This window comes from Calonectris borealis, chromosome 12, assembly GCF_964195595.1.
Source record: "Calonectris borealis chromosome 12, bCalBor7.hap1.2, whole genome shotgun sequence".
Lineage (NCBI taxonomy): Eukaryota > Metazoa > Chordata > Aves > Procellariiformes > Procellariidae > Calonectris > Calonectris borealis.
Window position 1 is genome coordinate 28,556 of NC_134323.1, and position 10,249 is coordinate 38,804.

Here is a 10,249-nt window from a genome sequence, read left to right on the forward strand (position 1 = left end):
AGCAACCTGTACAAACCACAGGTCCATTTAATTTACTACAGACAATTCTAAAAGGGACTGCTCACCCAGAAGGAGTGCACAAAGCCTACAATCAGAAAATGGTATGCCTATTTGACAGGAATTGCAGAGGAAATAAAATTAACTGAAGGACATACTAAAGTTTCCAAATTATAGATGTCTATAAATGCAGACCCATCAGCGTTACAACAACCTTTTAAACCCTCACCAATTTTAAATGCACCTCCCCTCACCGAGGGAACACCAACAGAAGACATTTGGTTCACTGATGCCGCAGCAAAAAGAATAGATGGCAAATGGCAATACAAGGCTGCTGCGTTAAACATCAAGACCGGCAAACAAACTATAGAAGGTGAAGGTAGTGCACAGGTAGGAGAATTAAGGACAGTTATTCTAGCAGCACAAAATGGAGCAAAAGTTACTATATTGACTCCTATGCCATGTGGGCAGGTGCCACACAATGGCTTTGTCAATGGGAAACCCTGAACTGGAAGATCTCCAGTTTGGAGAATTCAAGACTGGCAATTATTATTAAATATAGCCAGAAAAACTCCATTCATGATGGGATTGGTAAAAGCTCATGCCAAACATAATGAGCCAGCCACAAACTGGAACCAAAAGATAGATGAATTGAAAAAGATTAGAAAGATAAAAGCAGGAAACTCCTTAAATTCTGAGTGGTATCGATTGGGAGCATGGCTACATCAAAAATCAGGTCACACAGGCAAAGAAGCACTTTATTTTGCTGCACAGAGCAAGGGTTGGACCCTGGACAGAAAAACTTGTGAAGTTATTCTCACAGAATGTCCTCAGTGTAGATTAAAATTACAAATAAATCACCCTGCTAGGGCACCACCCCTGCATATCAGTCAAGGAAAAACTTTGTAGCCTACATGGCAAATTGATTGTATCAGGCCATGCAAATCCTCTGTGGGATATCAGTATATCCTCACAGGAATTGAAGTAGTCTCCGGCTTGCTTAAGGCAACTAAGCGTCAAAAAGCCGATGGTTGAAAAACAGTACGAGGACTATCTTCTTGGTTCTCTAGTCTACCTACTCCTGATACTACCCAAAGTGATAAGGGCTCGCATTTCACAAGCAGGGAAGTGCAAGAATGGGCAAAACAGAAAGAAATTCAATGGGTATTCCATACCCCCTACTATCCTCAATCAAATGGTAGGAAGAGCTAATGGCTTATTAAAAAAGAACCTTAAGCCACACGAGACCCAGTGGGATACTCGACTTTCCAAAGTACTTCATCAATTAAATAATCGGTATGGACCCACTGGAAGCCCTGTGAGCCGAGAATTCTTTGTAAAAGCTGAGCCTAATACTCCCCCTTCTGATGAAAGAAAATGTCCGATAACATGAGAGCCAGGAAAACCTGTTATGGTAAATTTACCACAGATTGGAACTGTGCCTATGACTCTGACTAAACTCCGTGGCCTGCTTGCTTGGGAAGCTACTGATAGCAGTGGTGCAAAACATAGAATCAGTACTACATGGATTTTTCCTTCTTTCTAAAAGGGGTAACCCGTTTGGCCTTCCCCACCGAAATGTCTTCTTTCTTTTCTTTAACAGGAGAAAAATGAATCTATATCGATAACAACAACAATGGCAGCATGCTGTTTCTATGACACTGCACAGTTCAGCTACCGATGGTGTGCAGGGTCACCAATAATGAAAATAATACAACCCATCAGTCTAGGAGTCAGACGGGTATTGAGGGACACAATACAGACATACCCGCATTTTCAGGAAGACTTGCAGATCCAGAGCAAACCCATGGCAGTTTCCCTCCCCTCCCCTCCCCTCTCCTACCATCCTTTCTCCCCTTCCCTCCCTCCCTTAGCAAATCCCATGAGCAGACCGAGGGATGGCAGAGCTGTGCACACACCTTGCACTGCTGAGAGAACAGCTCCAGGTGCAATGGCCCTTCTTGAAGGCTGTCTCTCCGCAGGCCCGGTGTCTCAGCTGGCTGAGGAGCAGCTGTGGTCAGGGGGTGAGATTGGGTGAGCGGCGGGCTGGGTTGGGTGACTGCAGCAGGACAAGGCCTGTGCCCTGGCAGGGCCCTTTCCAGGACAGCCTGTCTCCTCTGGAGAGGGTCTGGACAGAAGCTGCTGGCGTTTGACTTTACTCCTCCGAAGATGACTGAATAAAACCCCAAAAAAGCTACGGGGTAATAAGAGGCAGCTCCTCCTGCCCAGGACAGTGACTGCGCGAAATCAACCCCCATCACCCAGCCCCAGCCCTATCATCTCTGGCAGCGAGGGGGTGCAGCGGGCGCGGGGCTGCCTCTCCTCACGGGCTGCCCCTGCCCGCCTGGCAATAGACGTGCCATTGGCCATAGCTGAGCCAATCAGCAAAGCCAGAGGTGGCCTATCAGTCACAGCCAGCCTGGGGCGGAGCCAGAGGGGGCGGAGCCTGAGCGGCAAACAGGAGAGAGACGCGCTGGGGCAGCTGGGGCGAGGCAGGGGCCAGGGCCAGGGCGCTGCAGGCGGAGGAACAGGTATCTCATTTTTAGAGTGCAGCGTCATTTTTAGGATCCAGCTAGTCGTTTTTAGGGTCCAGGCCGCATCTTGAGTGTCCAAACCATCATATTTATGCTCCAAACCTCTCTTTTAGGTATCAAAGCCTCATTTTTAGATCCCAAAGCTTTGATTCTATGGCTAAAGGTCTCCTTTTTAGGGTCCAAAGCCTCGCTTTTAGGGCCCATAGCCTCATTTTTAGGATCCAGTGACTCATTTTTAAGGTTTTAATCCCTCTTCTAGCGTAGAAAGCCTCATTTCTAGGTTCTAAACCTGTACCATTAGAGTACAACCCCGCATTTCCAAAACTGATTGCAGAGCCCAAATCCTCTTTTTCAGAACCCAAAGCCTCATTGTTGGAGCCAACCCCTCATTTTATGGACCAAATGCTCATTTTAGGGCCCAAAGCCTCATTTTTAAGGTCCAAAGCCTCATTTTTGGAGCCCAAATCCACATTTTTATGCCCCAAAGCCTCACTTTTAGGGATCAAAGGCTCATTTTAGGGTCCAAAGTCTCTTTTTAGGCTCCAAAGCCTCATTTTTATAGTCCAAAGGCTCCGTTCTAGTTTGAGAAGTCTCCTTTTTAGAGTCCAAAGCTGCATTTTGAGTTTCCAAAGCTTCATTTTCAGGGTCCAATGTGGCATTTTTAGGATCCAGCCAGTCGTTTTGAGGGTCCAAGCCGCATCTTGAGTTTTCAAACCCTCATTTTTGGGGTCCAAACCCCTGGTTTAGCACCCGTTCTTCTTGCGGCACATGGGGACAGCCTGCTCCTGCGCCTTTAAGACTTCCTTCTTGAAGAATGTCCAGCCTTCCTGGACCCCTTTGCCCTTCAGGACTGTCTCCCAAGGGACCCTCTCAACCAGTGTCCTGAGCAGGCCAAAGTCCGCCCGCCGGAAGTCCATGGGAGCGGTTTTGCTGGCCCCCCTCTTTACTTCACTAAGTATTGAGTATTCTATCATCTCATGGTCGCTAAGCCCAAGCCGGCCTCCGACCACCACATCTCCCACCAGCCCTTCTCTGTTCGTGAACAGCAGGTCAAGCGAGGCATCTCCCCTGGTGGGCTCGCTTACCAGCTGCGTCAGGAAATTATCCTCCACACACTCCAGGAACCTCCTCGACTGTTTCCTCTCTGCCGTGTGGTATTTCCAGCAGACGTCCAGAAAGTTGAAGTCCCCCACGAGAACAAGAGCTAGCGACTGTGAGACTTCTGCCAGCCTCTGGTAGAATATTTCGTCTGCCTCCTCGTCCTGGCTAGGTGGTCTATAACAGACCCCCAGCAGGGTATCTGCCTTGTTGGCCTTCCCCCTCATCCTTACCCACAAGCACTCGACCTCGTCATTGCTATCATCGAGCGCTAGACAATCGAAGCACTCCCCGACATACAGGGCTACCCCACCGCCTCTCCTTCCTCGCCTGTCCCTTCTGAAGAGCGTATAGCCAGCCATTGCAGCGCTCCAGTCGTGAGACTCATCCCACCATGTTTCCGTGATGGCGACTAAGTCATAGCTACCCCGCTGCACAATGGCTTCCAGCTCCTCCTGTTTGCCGCCCATGCTGCGTGCATTGGTGTAGATGCACCTGAGCTGGGCTGCTGATTTCTCCCCCGACATTGGCGTGCCGTCCCTCGGCTCTTCTCTAGTGAGCCTGGTTTTATCCCCTTCCCCCTTTGAATCTAGTTTAAAGCCCTCTCGATGAGCCCCGCCAACTCACACACGAGAATCCTTTTCCCCCTGTGAGACAGCTGAACTCCGTCCGTCGCCAGCAGGCCCCGTGCCGTGTAAACCTCCCCATGGTCAAAGAAGCCAAAATTCTGCTGATGGCACCAGCCCCTGAGCCACGTGTTGATCCGATGAGTTTTCCTGTTCCCTTCAGAATTCCTCCCCGCCACTAAAGGGATCGAGGAAAACACTACCTGTGCTCCCGATCCTCCCACCAGTCGCCCCAGCGCCCTGAAGTCCCTTTTGATCCCTTCGGGACTTCTCTCTGCACCCTCCTCATGGCCAGCCTGTATGACCAATAGCAGGTAGTGATCGGAGGCCTGCACGAGACTGGGGAGCTTCCTAGTAATGTCCTTCACCCGGGCCCCAGGGAGGCAGCAGACTTCCCTGTGGGATGGGTCTGGCCGGCAAATTGGGCCCTCCGTCCCCCTCAGAAGGGAATCACCTACGACAACTACCCTCCTTTTTTTCGTAGCGGAGGCAGTCGTAATGTGTGGGGCTGGCTGCCTCGCCTCGGGCAACCCCCTGGATGGGCCTTCATCTGCGTCCTCGTTCGTCTGGCCCTCAAGTTCCAGAGCCCCATATCTGTTGTGTAGGGGCAACTGGGAAGGTTGAGGTGAGGGAGGCCGGGCGGGGGTTCGCCTGGCGCCCCGAGCAGGGACCTGTGTCCATTCCCCCCCGTCGCCTGGGTCCCCTCCTTCTGCCTGGCGGCAAGAGGGCAGGGGATCCTCCGCTTCTTGCGGAGCCTCCGTGTGCTGCCCTTGCCTCAGGGACGGCAGGGTGCGGCTCCACCAATCTATCTCCCTCTCGCGCTCCCTGATGCTCCTGAACCTCTCCACTTCCTCTTTCAGCTCTGCCACCAGGCTGAGCAGATCATCCCCCTGGTCGCAGCGCACGCAGGCGTCGTCTCTGCTGCCCTCCTGTACCAGGGACAGCCTCAGGCGCTCCCTGCAGCCGGAGGCCTGGACAGATGGGTGTTTGCGTGGGGGCTCCGTCTGGGTCGCCACGTTTCTCCTGGCGATGGCTTTCGGCCGAGTGGATACCGTGGCCAGGTCCTCTTCTGGGAGGGCGACGACCACGAGTTGAGCTCGCCTCTGGAGCCTGGAGGGGGGCTGCGCCCTGCTCGCGCAAACTGCCGCGCAAACTGCCGCGCAAACTGCCGCGCCACGCCCTTCTGACGCGCCACGCCCTGTTCGCCGCGCTCCGGGTCGCTCGCGCTCCCTGGGGGCTGCTCTTGTACCTGAGGGGGTTTGGCCGCCGTCCCTCCTGTCCCCGCCCGTGCTGAGTCAGAGCCGCCGCTCGTCAGGAGCTCGCTCCCCGGCTCGGGGGAGGGGGGCTGGGGCACCCTCTCGCTCCCTGTGCATTTGCCTTCGCGGTTTTTGCCGCGGTTTTGCCGCTTCAGGAAGGGTCCCTGGCACAATCCTCAGCTCCAGAGCCCTTCGCCTCGGTGGCTTCGAAGTGCATGAAGCCTCATTTTGAGGGCCAAAATCCTCATTTTTCTGGTCCAAACCTGACTTTTATTACCCATAGCCTTTTTTTAGAGCCCACAGTTTCCTCTTTAGGGTCTAAACCCTAACTTTTAGGGCAGAAAGCCTGTTTTCAGGGTCCAAAGCTATTTTTATAGTGTCCAAAGCCTCATTTTTCCTTTCCAATCTCTTTGTTTTGGCTTCCAAAGTATCATTTTAGGCTCCAAACTCTCATTTTTATGGTCCAAAAGCTCAGGTGTAGTTTGCAAGGTCTCTTTTTTAGAGTCCAAAGCCACATTTTGAGTTTCCAAAGCCTCACTTTCAGTGTCCAATGTGGCATTTTTATGATCCAGCCAGTCATTTTTAGAGTCCAAGCCAAATCTTGAGTTTCCAAACGCTCATTTTTATGGTCCAAACCCCTCTTTTAGGGCTCAAAGCTTCATTTTTAGGGTCCAAAGCTTTGATTCTAGAGTTCAGAATTTCCTTTTTAAGGTCCAAACCCTCTTTTATGGTCGGCAGGTCCCATGCCCAGCTCCCTGCCTGCTGACACCACTGGCATCCACATCCCTTTGTGCCCCAATATGAAGTTCAGCCCAGAATTGGTGAATTCCTGGGTTTGCTGCTGTTACGACCCAAACAATTGTGCTACTGCTCTGTATTCTTATGCTGTTATTCAGCAATAAATGGTTGACCCCTGAAGCTGTCCATGGGGAGTCCTTCATCACACCCCCAACCTGTCCCCTGATGGGGCCGCCTCAAGCCCTTGCAGGAGGATTAGGGCACTGGGCTTAGGGGACGGGGGGGTGGTTTCAGTTCCTCCAGGGGCTGGAGGTTGCTGGGCTGTCCCGTAACAGCCGGCTGGCTGAATTGGACAGCCATGAGGGCCGGGGTGGGGGTGGGTGGGCCAGGCTAGTGCTGCTGCATGGAGGCTCTCTGTGACCCTTGGGGACAAGTTGTCCCACTGAACAGAACTCATGAGGCCAGATGGAGAGCATGTAGGGGAGCACAGCAGTGTGCACAGCAGGGTGGTGAAACACTGGCACAGGTTGCCCAGAGAGGTGGTAGATGCCCCATCCCTGGAAACATTCAAGGTCAGGTTGGACGGGGGTCTGAGCAACCTGATCGAGTTGAAGATGTCCCTGCTCACTGCAGGGGGCTTGGACTAGATGACCTTTAAAGGTCCCTTCCAACCCAAACTATTCTATGATTCTATGATTCTATGACCAATTGCTCCTTTGAGACAAAAACCATCCCTGCATCAGGAAGTGCCACCCCCAGGTCTCCCTCCCCAGCCCAGCACCCACACCCTGAGGGGATGGAGTCAGGCCCTTTCAGGAGACACCTGAACCTTGCTCTCCCTCTTTGCCTTTTCATCAGCACCACTTGCATGCCTCCAGTTTTCAGGATTTGTCTCCCACTTATGGCCCCCTGCAAGACTGCTCAGTACCTGGATTCTTTTGAAAAAATTCATGTATCCTGGTGTGGTGGGCTTCCCCAGGGTTGGACCGCACTGCCAAGAATCAGAGAAAGGTAAAGCCTCAGCATGGCTCAGGCACAGAGGATGCAGAAGGACGGGTGAAGGTTCCCTCTAAGCCCATGCCTGATCCGTCAGTGAATCCCTTTGGACCTCAGTTCACAGGAGGGATCCCCCTCTGTTGTGCCTATGGCCTCTAGGGATTCACGGCAAGCTCTGGGATGCAGGTACTGAGGGAGGTACGTTCGATTAAGAGTCACGTTTCCCATCATCTACTGAACGTGGTTTAGATGGCCTCGTTCCCAAAATGGCAGAGTTCTGAAATTCCTGTGAATGGGGTGTGGTGGGCGGTGAGCATCTCACTGTATCTAGAGAAAGTTACCAGCGTCTCTCTGGCACACTGATGGCAGGAACCTCCACAACCCAGAGATGAGAGTCATCCTCAGAGAGCCATTCCTGGCTTCTTCTAGAACATGCGCCCTGTACTAATAGTTTGGCTGCTGACACGATGTGCAGTAGCGAGCACCAGGGGAAGAGCCTGCAGACACGCAGTGGTTTTGATTTATGACACTGAATAACCAAGGGACATTTACCTGGCACGCCGGTTGATTGAATTGCCCCTGTTTTTTCATCAGAGACTGGCACTGCATGACTGCCTCCTTCCTGAAGTGCATCCTTCTCCACAGTCTCACTGTCCGTCTCTTTAGAAAGAAAATGGATCACTTTAATTAGAAGTAATCGTTCGGCATCAGGAACATGGTATCTTCAGGAGGCAAAATACGTTAATAATGCTTAGAAAAAAAGCCTGGGCATTTGGGGGTGCACCTTGTCACATTGTGTCATTCATGGAGAAAAATTTAAGAGCTAGACACTTTTCAATTTACCAGCAGACAGCAAAACCTGACCTGCTGAGAGACCAGGAGTTTGCATGTGATCTTCTTGTTTGCACTTAGTGCGTTTCTAGCAAACTGCAAGATGATGGTAAATTACTTCCTTTAGAGAGGACAGGAAGAGGCTGTAGCCAGTTCAACTGGGGAAAGAGCCCTTCCGAGAAGCACATCCCATCACACCAACTCCATCACACAGTAAGGGTAACAGACACACACCGTGGACTGAACCCCAAGCTCTTGCAACCATATTCTGGGCACTTTCACAAGTGGCAGTGAAGAGCCCACAGTTCCCCAAAACAAGAGGAAAACCACAACCAAGTTATCTAAAACACAGCTAGAAACATCTAAACCACCCGAGACTGAATTCACAGCCCTTCATTTTAGCTGCCTTCAAGTTAGCTGTCTGGCCTCAAGCTGGGTGTTCAGCTTTCACCTGACCCTGAGCCCGAGGTGTCACTGAGAGTACTCAAACGTCGAGGAGAACAACGGGGATGGACTAGGCTGTGAAGCTGGGCCTGCTCCATGCCTGTAGCCCTGGCAAAGTCCGCCGGTCTCAGCGACCCCAAGCTGCCTGCGCATCCTCTCTGCCACCCAAGGGCACTCTCCCCTCTGGCGACTGGCAGCAAGGCGTGATCACCGCCAGTTCCTGCCAGCTGGATTCCAATGTCTGTCCAGAAGAGTTCTGGCCAGTATTGGTATAACCGGGGCAGCAGCTGTCCCTGGGACTCAGCCTGAACCACAACTGGCAGCAGAGACTCTGGACTATCTCTGTGTCTCACCAGCACCTGCAAGGCGAGAAATCAAGTGTCAGTGCAGCAAGGCTCTGACTGATCCCTTTCTGCTTGTGTAGGCTATGGCTTGTCCATACATGTGTCTAAAACCTCAGCTTCCCAAGTCTTCTGGTTAAGAATTATATACACCCACCATGTGCTTCTTGCTCCAATTCTTTCAGGATTTCCTTTAGGACTTCTGATGACTGCTGGGACAAGTTCCCTATTTTGGCTTTATACTTTGCTCTTTGAGGACCTTAACAGAAAGTATCAAGTTAAATTTCTCACTAATAAAATATTGAAAATGGGTGCTTAGTCTGTGAAGTCAGTCAAGACTGACTACTCACCTCTGGGATGCCAGGTGAGCTCCAGCGCAGGACCCAGCCGAGGAGCTGGATCTGGAGCCACATCTGCAACCAAACACCCATGAGAAGTTTTCGTCATACATTGTGATATACATCATCATAACTGAACAGCAGAACCTATGAGGGGATCACGTAATGACATGGCACACAAAACGCAGGTCTGTATACTCACACCTGCAAGAGACTCCTCGTTCACATTTGGTCTCTGAGCTGGCAGCTCTCAAAGGAAGTAAAAAGCCATGATATACCCATACGATCTCCCAGCGCGTCAGCCCTGGAACCTAGCTGGGAAGCTGGATATCCATTGCCTACAGCCACGTCTGTAAACAAACAGAACAGAGCAGCTCCTGTGAAATATTTCAATATACTTCTTCAGATCTGAATAGCAGTGAATGCAGTTCAAACACAGGAGTGCTCCATGGCACTCGTCTCTCCCTTCCGCTGTCTGCATCATGCAGACAGTTACTGGGTGCCTGGACCATGCTGATCCAAAACAAACCATGCATGGAGCTGTCAGGAGAAAGGACTCCCTGGAGCTCACACCAGCTCTAAATTCAATCCCAACAAGCCCGCTGGCTTTGCAGCAGGCACTGGAAGCAGCACAGGGTGGGAGAGGCTGGCAAAGACAGCTTCGCAAGGCAGAGCGCCCCAGGGCCAATCACTGAGCCTGACCCATTCCCTCTCTGCTCTTCTGCATGTCTGAGTGTTGGCGAAGAAAATATTAAGTTAAATTTCATGTGAACAGAATATTAAAAGTTAAATGCTCATTCACTCAAGGGACATACCCGTGGGATCGCCCTGAGACTCCCGGACAAGGTCAGGCTGAGAAGTCGGGTGGCCATCGCCTATAGGCACAGCTGTAATCAAGCATGTTTCCATTAGATGTTGTGATCTACTTCTTTCTTAGTGACCTGCAGTGACTGGAGGGGTGTCAGGTAATGACATGGGACCCAGACGTGGGTGGAGATTTCCAAAGCTGCAGGGGGGCCTGAGTGACCTGTTGGCTGGCACCCAGAAGCT